General features: G+C 37.6%; 2 non-coding genes across 2 annotated transcripts; both read left to right on the forward strand.

Annotated features, from left to right (window-relative positions):
- The first annotated feature begins 596 nt into the window (after positions 1 to 596).
- On the forward strand, positions 597 to 669 carry TRNAF-GAA (transfer RNA phenylalanine (anticodon GAA)). Its single transcript has one exon. It is a non-coding gene; the product is annotated as a tRNA-Phe (tRNA).
- A 7,497-nt stretch (positions 670 to 8,166) lies between these two features.
- TRNAF-GAA (transfer RNA phenylalanine (anticodon GAA)) lies at positions 8,167 to 8,239 on the forward strand. Its single transcript has one exon. It is a non-coding gene; the product is annotated as a tRNA-Phe (tRNA).
- Positions 8,240 to 10,230: the final 1,991 nt, after the last annotated feature.

Consider the following 10,230-nt stretch of genomic DNA (forward strand, 5'->3'; position numbering starts at 1 on the left):
GACTTGTTGGCTGAAATATCTCAGTTGGGAGATCGTTAGACAGAAGAGCTTAAGGTACCTGATTCAATCCTGACTTTCAGCACAATGCGAGGGGATCCTACATTCTTGCAAAATATTTCTTGAAATCAGCTCTAGTTTTTTTTTCTTTATTTCTCAAAATATTTTATCAACTGATCAACAACATGATAACTTCAACAAAAAGTTGTCTTTCTGTCCTCCTTCTAAACTTGCTTCCACCACTCTTGCCATCAGCTTTGATGACGAATTTATCCCATTTTATACTTTTTTCAAAGTAAACTCTTTTCTGCATCAGCTTTCACTTCTCCTTGAACAAAGTTGTCAGTATTGAGATGACATAGCTTACCTACTCAGGCGACATACGTCTGTGTAATACAGTGCTGGTCCACTTAGAGTTTTAAAAGAAAAACGACCTAACATTTATCCCAAAAACGCTACTCACCCATTTCACCAGTTAGCTGCTGAAAAATGCAGGACACATTAAAACACAGCTCTAACCTCACATTGAAAATCCAGGTTCTGCATCTCTGTTCTGGGATTGTTCAAAAAAAGAGGCTGAATACTATAGCTGTTGGCAGGCCGAAATAGCTCAGTTGGGAGAGTGTTAGACTGAAGATCTAAAGGTCCCTGGTTCGATCCCGGGTTTTGGCACATTTTGAACTTCTGCTTTGCATGCCACAAAGACTATTTTGAGTCAACTCATATTGACTTTGTTTATAATGATCAAAACCTTTTATCAAGATAATCGACAATACAATTAATTCAACATATTATTTACTTTCTGTCTTTCTTTCAAACTTGCTTCCACCTCTCTTGTATTCAACTTTGCCTCCTTTATTTCCCAATTCTTCCTTTAATTGAAAGTAAAGCTTTGCCTGCATCAGCCTCCAGTTCCCCTTATACAAAACTGTTAGTAGTCAGATGACCTAGCTTGCCGACCCTCGCCATATAGGTCTGTGTTTCTGAGTATAAGTCCATTCATAGTTTACAAACATCATCTAACTAACTTGGCTCCTAAAAAGGAAATTCACCCATCAGACCAATTTAGCTACTGAATAATACTGGACAATTTAACACATAACTGCACATGCAGATAGAGTGACCAGGTTCTGCATTTATCTTTAACAATTATAAAAAATACAACAGAAAGCCAAAAATGCCAGCTGGATGAAATAGCTCAGTTGGGAGAGCAGTAGACTGAAGATCTAAAGGTCCCTGGTTCAATCCCGGGTGTAGGCACATTTTGAACTTCTGCTTTGCATGCCACAAATGCTATTTGGAGTCAACTCATATTGACGTTGTTTATAATGATCAAAACCTTTTATCAAGCTGATCGATAAGACAACCATTTCAACATATTTTTTACATTCTGTCTTTCTGTCAAACTTGCTTCCACCTCTTTTGTATTCAACTTTACCTGCTTTATTTGCCAATTCTTCCTTTAATTGAAAGTAAAGCTTTGCCTGCATCAGCCTCGAGTTCCCCTTATACAAAACTGTTAGTAGTCAGATGACCTAGTTTGCCTACCCTCGCCATATAGGTCTGTGTGTCTGAGTATAAGTCCATTCATAGTTTACAAACATCTTCTAACTAACTTGGCTCCTAAAAAGGAAATTCACCCATCAGACCAATTTAGCTGCTGAATAATATTGGACAATTTAACACATAACTGCACATGCAGATAGAATGACCAGGGTCTGCATTTATCTTTAACAATTATCAAAAATACAACAGAAAGCCAAAGTGGCCAGCTGGATGAAATAGCTCAGTTGGGAGAGTGTTAGATTGAAAATCTAAAAGTCCCTTGTTCAATGCTGGGTTTCGGAAAAGTCTGAGAGGTTTCTTGCTTCTCACAAAATATTTCTTGGTATCAGCTCAAGTTTTTCTTTCTTTATTTATCAAAATATTTGATCAACTGATCGACAACATGATCAATTCAACATAGAATTGTCTTTCTGTCCTCCTTCTAAATTTGCTTCCACCTCTCTTGCATTCAGCTTCGACTACAAATGTTTCCTATTTCATGCTTTTTTGTAAAGTAAACTCTTGTCTGCATCAGCTTCCACTTCTCCTTGAACACAGATTTCAGTATTCAGATGACATAGCTTACCTACTCAGGCCAAATACCTCTGTGTAATATGGTGCTAGTCCATTCAGAGTAAAAAAAAAAGCTACCTAACCTGGATCCGAAAAATGCTATTTACCTATTGCACCCGTTAACTGATGAATGATACAGGACATCTTAAAACATAGCTCTAGCATGAGGTTGAGCATCTATTTTCTTGGAAAGTTTAAAAGAAAGGATGAAGACCCAAACTACCAGCAGGCTGAAATAGCTCAGTTGGGAGAGCGTTAGACTGAAGATCTAAAGGTCCCTGGTTCAATCCCGGGTTTCGGCACAATTTCAACTTCTGCTTTTCATGTCACAAAAGCTGTTTGGAGTTAAATCAACGCTCTTCTTTATCAAAACCTTTCATCAATCTGATCAACAACACAATCAATTCAACATATTATTTACTTTCTGTCTTCCTTTCAAACTTGCTTCTACCTCTCTTGTATTCAACTATGCCTCATTTATTTGCAACTTCTTGCTTTATTTTAAAGTAAAGCTTTGCCTGCATCAGCCTCCAATTCCCCTTATACAAAACTGTCAGTAGTCAGATGACATAGCTTGTACACCCTGGCCATATAGGTCTGTGTTTCAGAGTATAAGTCAATTCAGAGTTTAGAAAAAAAAATTCTACTTACCTTGTCCCCTAAAAAGGATATTCACTCATCAGACCAAGTTACCTGCTGAATGATACTGGACACTTTAACACATAACTATAAACGAAAATAGAATGACCAGGTTCTGTATGTATCGCCTACAATTATTAATAATACATCAGGAGGCCACAGGGACTTGTTGGCTGAAATATCTCAGTTGGGAGATCGTTAGACTGAAGAGCTTAAGGTACCTGATTCAATCCTGACTTTCAGCACAGTGCGAGGGGATCCTACATTCTTGCAAAATATTTCTTGAAATCAGCTCTAGTTTTTTTTTCTTTATTTCTCAAAATATTTTATCAACTGATCAACAACATGATAACTTCAACAAAAAGTTGTCTTTCTGTCCTTCTAAACTTGCTTCCACCTCTCTTGCCATCAGCTTTGATGACGAATTTATCCCATTTTATACTTTTTTCAAAGTAAACTCTTGTCTGCATCAGCTTTCACTTCTCCTTGAACAAAGTTGTCAGTATTGAGATGACATAGCTTACCTACTCAGGCGACATACGTCTGTGTAATACAGTGCTGGTCCACTCAGAGTTTTAAAAGAAAAACGACCTAACATTTATCCCAAAAACGCTACTCACCCATTTCACCAGTTAGCTGCTGAACAATGCAGGACACAGCTCTAACCTCAGATTGAAAATCCAGGTTCTGCATCTCTGTTCTGGGATTGTTCAAAAAAAGAGGCTGAATACTATAGCTTCTGGCAGGCCGAAATAGCTCAGTTGGGAGAGCGTTAGACTGAAGATCTAAAGGTCCCTGTTTCGATCCCGGGTTTCGGCACATTTTGAACTTCTGCTTTGCATGCCACAAAGACTATTTTGAGTCAACTCATATTGACTTTGTTTATAATGATCAAAACCTTTTATCAAGATAATCGACAATACAATTAATTCAACATATTATTTACTTTCTCTCTTTCTTTCAAACTTGCTTCCACCTCTCTTGTATTCAACTTTGCCTCCTTTATTTCCCAATTCTTCCTTTAATTGAAAGTAAAGCTTTGCCTGCATCAGCCTCCAGTTCCCCTTATACAAAACTATTAGTAGTCAGATGACCTAGCTTGCCGACCCTCGCCATATAGGTCTGTGTTTCTGAGTATAAGTCCATTCATAGTTTACAAACATCATCTAACTAACTTGGCTCCTAAAAAGGAAATTCACCCATCAGACCAATTTAGCTACTGAATAATACTGGACAATTTAACACATAACTGCACATGCAGATAGAGTGACCAGGTTCTGCATTTATCTTTAACAATTATAAAAAATACAACAGAAAGCCAAAAATGCCAGCTGGATGAAATAGCTCAGTTGGGAGAGCAGTAGACTGAAGATCTAAAGGTCCCTGGTTCAATCCCGGGAGTAGGCACATTTTGAACTTCTGCTTTGCATGCCACAAATGCTATTTGGAGTCAACTCATATTGACGTTGTTTATAATGATCAAAACCTTTTATCAAGCTGATCGATAAGACAACCATTTCAACATATTTTTTACATTCTGTCTTTCTGTCAAACTTGCTTCCACCTCTCTTGTATTCAACTTTACCTGCTTTATTTGCCAATTCTTCCTTTAATTGAAAGTAAAGCTTTGCCTGCATCAGCCTCGAGTTCCCCTTATACAAAACTGTTAGTAGTCAGATGACCTAGTTTGCCTACCCTCGCCATATAGGTCTGTGTGTCTGAGTATGAGTCCATTCATAGTTTACAAACATCTTCTAACTAACTTGGCTCCTAAAAAGGAAATTCACCCATCAGACCAATTTAGCTGCTGAATAATATTGGACAATTTAACACATAACTGCACATGCAGATAGAATGACCAGGGTCTGCATTTATCTTTAACAATTATCAAAAATACAACAGAAAGCCAAAATGGCCAGCTGGATGCAATAGCTCAGTTGGGAGAGTGTTAGATTGAAAATCTAAAAGTCCCTTGTTCAATGCTGGGTTTCGGAAAAGTCTGAGAGGTTTCTTGCTTCTCACAAAATATTTCTTGGTATCAGCTCAAGTTTTTCTTTCTTTATTTATCAAAATATTTGATCAACTGATCGACAACATGATCAATTCAACATAGAATTGTCTTTCTGTCCTCCTTCTAAATTTGCTTCCACCTCTCTTGCATTCAGCTTCGACTACAAATGTTTCCTATTTCATGCTTTTTTGTAAAGTAAACTCTTGTCTGCATCAGCTTCCACTTCTCCTTGAACACAGATTTCAGTATTCAGATGACATAGCTTACCTACTCAGGCCAAATACCTCTGTGTAATATGGTGCTAGTCCATTCAGAGTAAAAAAAAAAGCTACCTAACCTGGATCCGAAAAATGCTATTTACCTATTGCACCCGTTAACTGATGAATGATACAGGACATCTTAAAACATAGCTCTAGCATGAGGTTGAGCATCTATTTTCTTGGGAAGTTTAAAAGAAAGGATGAAGACCCAAACTACCAGCAGGCCGAAATAGCTCATTTGGCAGAGCGTTAGACTGAAGATCTAAAGGTCCCTGGTTCAATCCCGGGTTTCGGCACAACTTCAACTTCTGCTTTTCATGTCACAAAAGCTGTTTGGAGTTAAATCAACGCTCTTCTTTATCAAAACCTTTTATGAATCTGATCAACAACACAATCAATTCAACATATTATTTACTTTCTGTCTTCCTTTCAAACTTGCTTCCACCTCTCTTGTATTCAACTATGCCTCATTTATTTGCAACTTCTTGCTTTATTTTAAAGTAAAGCTTTGCCTGCATCAGCCTCCAATTCCCCTTATACAAAACTGTCAGTAGTCAGATGACATAGCTTGTACACCCTGGCCATATAGGTCTGTGGTTCAGAGTATAAGTCAATTCAGAGTTTAGAAAAAAAAATTCTACCTACATTGTGCCCTAAAAAGGATATTCACTCATCAGACCAAGTTACCTGCTGAATGATACTGGACACTTTAACACATAACTATAAACGAAAATAGAATGACCAGGTTCTGTATGTATCGTCTACAATTATTAATAATACATCAGGAGGCCACAGGGACTTGTTGGCTGAAATATCTCAGTTGGGAGATCGTTAGACTGAAGAGCTTAAGGTACCTGATTCAATCCTGACTTTCAGCACAGTGCGAGGGGATCCTACATTCTTGCAAAATATTTCTTGAAATCAGCTCTAGTTTTTTTTTTCTTTATTTCTCAAAATATTTTATCAACTGATCAACAACATGATAACTTCAACAAAAAGTTGTCTTTCTGTCCTCCTTCTAAACTTGCTTCCACCACTCTTGCCATCAGCTTTGATGACGAATTTATCCCATTTTATACTTTTTTCAAAGTAAACTCTTGTCTGCATCAGCTTTCACTTCTCCTTGAACAAAGTTGTCAGTATTGAGATGACATAGCTTACCTACTCAGGCGACATACGTCTGTGTAATACAGTGCTGGTCCACTTAGAGTTTTAAAAGAAAAACGACCTAACATTTATCCCAAAAACGCTACTCACCCATTTCACCAGTTAGCTGCTGAAAAATGCAGGACACATTAAAACACAGCTCTAACCTCAGATTGAAAATCCAGGTTCTGCATCTCTGTTCTGGGATTGTTCAAAAAAAGAGGCTGAATACTATAGCTGCTGGCAGGCCGAAATAACTCAGTTGGGAGAGCGTTAGACTGAAGATCTAAAGGTCCCTGGTTCGATCCCGGGTTTTGGCACATTTTGAACTTCTGCTTTGCATGCCACAAAGACTATTTTGAGTCAACTCATATTGACTTTGTTTATAATGATCAAAACCTTTTATCAAGATAATCGACAATACAATTAATTCAACATATTATTTACTTTCTGTCTTTCTTTCAAACTTGCTTCCACCTCTCTTGTATTCAACTTTGCCTCCTTTATTTCCCAATTCTTCCTTTAATTGAAAGTAAAGCTTTGCCTGCATCAGCCTCCAGTTCCCCTTATACAAAACTGTTAGTAGTCAGATGACCTAGCTTGCCGACCCTCGCCATATAGGTCTGTGTTTCTGAGTATAAGTCCATTCATAGTTTACAAACATCATCTAACTAACTTGGCTCCTAAAAAGGAAATTCACTCATCAGACCAATTTAGCTACTGAATAATACTGGACAATTTAACACATAACTGCACATGCAGATAGAGTGACCAGGTTCTGCATTTATCTTTAACAATTATAAAAAATACAACAGAAAGCCAAAAATGCCAGCTGGATGAAATAGCTCAGTTGGGAGAGCAGTAGACTGAAGATCTAAAGGTCCCTGGTTCAATCCCGGGTTTAGGCACATTTTGAACTTCTGCCTTGCATGCCACAAATGCTATTTGGAGTCAACTTATATTGACGTTGTTTATAATGATCAAAACCTTTTATCAAGCTGATCGATAAGACAACCATTTCAACATATTTTTTACATTCTGTCTTTCTGTCAAACTTGCTTCCACCTCTCTTGTATTCAACTTTACCTGCTTTATTTGCCAATTCTTCCTTTAATTGAAAGTAAAGCTTTGCCTGCATCAGCCTCGAGTTCCCCTTATACAAAACTGTTAGTAGTCAGATGACCTAGTTTGCCTACCCTCGCCATATAGGTCTGTGTGTCTGAGTATAAGTCCATTCATAGTTTACAAACATCTTCTAACTAACTTGGCTCCTAAAAAGGAAATTCACCCATCAGACCAATTTAGCTGCTGAATAATATTGGACAATTTAACACATAACTGCACATGCAGATAGAATGACCAGGGTCTGCATTTATCTTTAACAATTATCAAAAATACAACAGAAAGCCAAAATGGCCAGCTGGATGAAATAGCTCAGTTGGGAGAGTGTTAGATTGAAAATCTAAAAGTCCCTTGTTCAATGCTGGGTTTCGGAAAAGTCTGAGAGGTTTCTTGCTTCTCACAAAATATTTCTTGGTATCAGCTCAAGTTTTTCTTTCTTTATTTATCAAAATATTTGATCAACTGATCGACAACATGATCAATTCAACATAGAATTGTCTTTCTGTCCTCCTTCTAAATTTGCTTCCACCTCTCTTGCATTCAGCTTCGACTACAAATGTTTCCTATTTCATGCTTTTTTGTAAAGTAAACTCTTGTCTGCATCAGCTTCCACTTCTCCTTGAACACAGATTTCAGTATTCAGATGACATACCTTACCTACTCAGGCCAAATACCTCTGTGTAATATGGTGCTAGTCCATTCAGAGTAAAAAAAAAAGCTACCTAACCTGGATCCGAAAAATGCTATTTACCTATTGCACCCGTTAACTGATGAATGATACAGGACATCTTAAAACATAGCTCTAGCATGAGGTTGAGCATCTATTTTCTTGGAAAGTTTAAAAGAAAGGATGAAGACCCAAACTACCAGCAGGCCGAAATAGCTCAGTTGGGAGAGCGTTAGACTGAAGATCTAAAGGTCCCTGGTTCAATCCCGGGTTTCGGCACAATTTCAACTTCTGCTTTTCATGTCACAAAAGCTGTTTGGAGTTAAATCAACGCTCTTCTTTATCAAAACCTTTCATCAAGCTGATCAACAACACAATCAATTCAACATATTATTTACTTTCTGTCTTCCTTTCAAACTTGCTTCCACCTCTCTTGTATTCAACTATGCCTCATTTATTTGCAACTTCTTGCTTTATTTTAAAGTAAAGCTTTGCCTGCATTTGCCTCCAATTCCCCTTATACAAAACTGTCAGATGACATAGCTTGTACACCCTGGCCATATAGGTCTGTGTTTCAGAGTATAAGTCAATTCAGAGTTTAGAAAAAAAAATTCTACTTACCTTGTCCCCTAAAAAGGATATTCACTCATCAGACCAAGTTACCTGCTGAATGATACTGGACACTTTAACACATAACTATAAACGAAAATAGAGTGACCAGGTTCTGTATGTATCGTCTACAATTATTAATAATACATCAGGAGGCCACAGGGACTTGTTGGCTGAAATATCTCAGTTGGGAGATCGTTAGACTGAAGAGCTTAAGGTACCTGATTCAATCCTGACTTTCAGCACAGTGCGAGGGGATCCTACATTCTTGCAAAATATTTCTTGAAATCAGCTCTAGTTTTTTTTTTCTTTATTTCTCAAAATATTTTATCAACTGATCAACAACATGATAACTTCAACAAAAAGTTGTCTTTCTGTCCTCCTTCTAAACTTGCTTCCACCTCTCTTGCCATCAGCTTTGATGACGAATTTATCCCATTTTATACTTTTTTCAAAGTAAACTCTTGTCTGCATCAGCTTTCACTTCTCCTTGAACAAAGTTGTCAGTATTGAGATGACATAGCTTACCTACTCAGGCGACATACGTCTGTGTAATACAGTGCTGGTCCACTCAGAGTTTTAAAAGAAAAACGACCTAACATTTATCCCAAAAACGCTACTCACCCATTTCACCAGTTAGCTGCTGAACAATGCAGGACACATTAAAACACAGCTCTAACCTCAGATTGAAAATCCAGGTTCTGCATCTCTGTTCTGGGATTGTTCAAAAAAAGAGGCTGAATACTATAGCTGCTGGCAGGCTGAAATAGCTCAGTTGGGAGAGCGTTAGACTGAAGATCTAAAGGTCCCTGGTTCTATCCCGGGTTTTGGCACATTTTGAACTTCTGCTTTGCATGCCACAAAGACTATTTTGAGTCAACTCATATTGACTTTGTTTATAATGATCAAAACCTTTTATCAAGATAATCGACAATACAATTAATTCAACATATTATTTACTTTCTGTCTTTCATTCAAACTTGCTTCCACCTCTCTTGTATTCAACTTTGCCTCCTTTATTTCCCAATTCTTCCTTCAATTGAAAGTAAAGCTTTGCCTGCATCAGCCTCCAGTTCCCCTTATACAAAACTGTTAGTAGTCAGATGACCTAGCTTGCCGACCCTCGCGATATAGGTCTGTGTTTCTGAGTATAAGTCCATTCATAGTTTACAAACATCTTCTAACTAACTTGGCTCCTAAAAAGGAAATTCACCCATCAGACCAATTTAGCTGCTGAATAATATTGGACAATTTAACACATAACTGTACATGCAGATAGAGTGACCAGGTTCTGCATTTATCTTTAACAATTATAAAAAATACAACAGAAAGCCAAAATTGCCAGCTGGATGAAATAGCTCAGTTGGGAGAGCAGTAGACTGAAGATCTAAAGGTCCCTGGTTCAATCCTGGGTTTAGGCACATTTTGAACTTTTGCTTTGCATGCCACAAATGCTATTTGGAGTCAACTCATATTGACGTTGTTTATAATGATCAAAACCTTTTATCAAGCTGATCGATAAGACAACCATTTCAACATATTTTTTACATTCTGTCTTTCTGTCAAACTTGCTTCCACCTCTCTTTTATTCAACTTTACCTGCTTTATTTGCCAATTCTTCCTTTAATTGAAAGTAAAGCGTTGCCTGCATCAGCCTCGAG

Source organism: Triturus cristatus, chromosome 8 (assembly GCF_964204655.1).
Source record: "Triturus cristatus chromosome 8, aTriCri1.1, whole genome shotgun sequence".
NCBI classification, from domain to species: domain Eukaryota; kingdom Metazoa; phylum Chordata; class Amphibia; order Caudata; family Salamandridae; genus Triturus; species Triturus cristatus.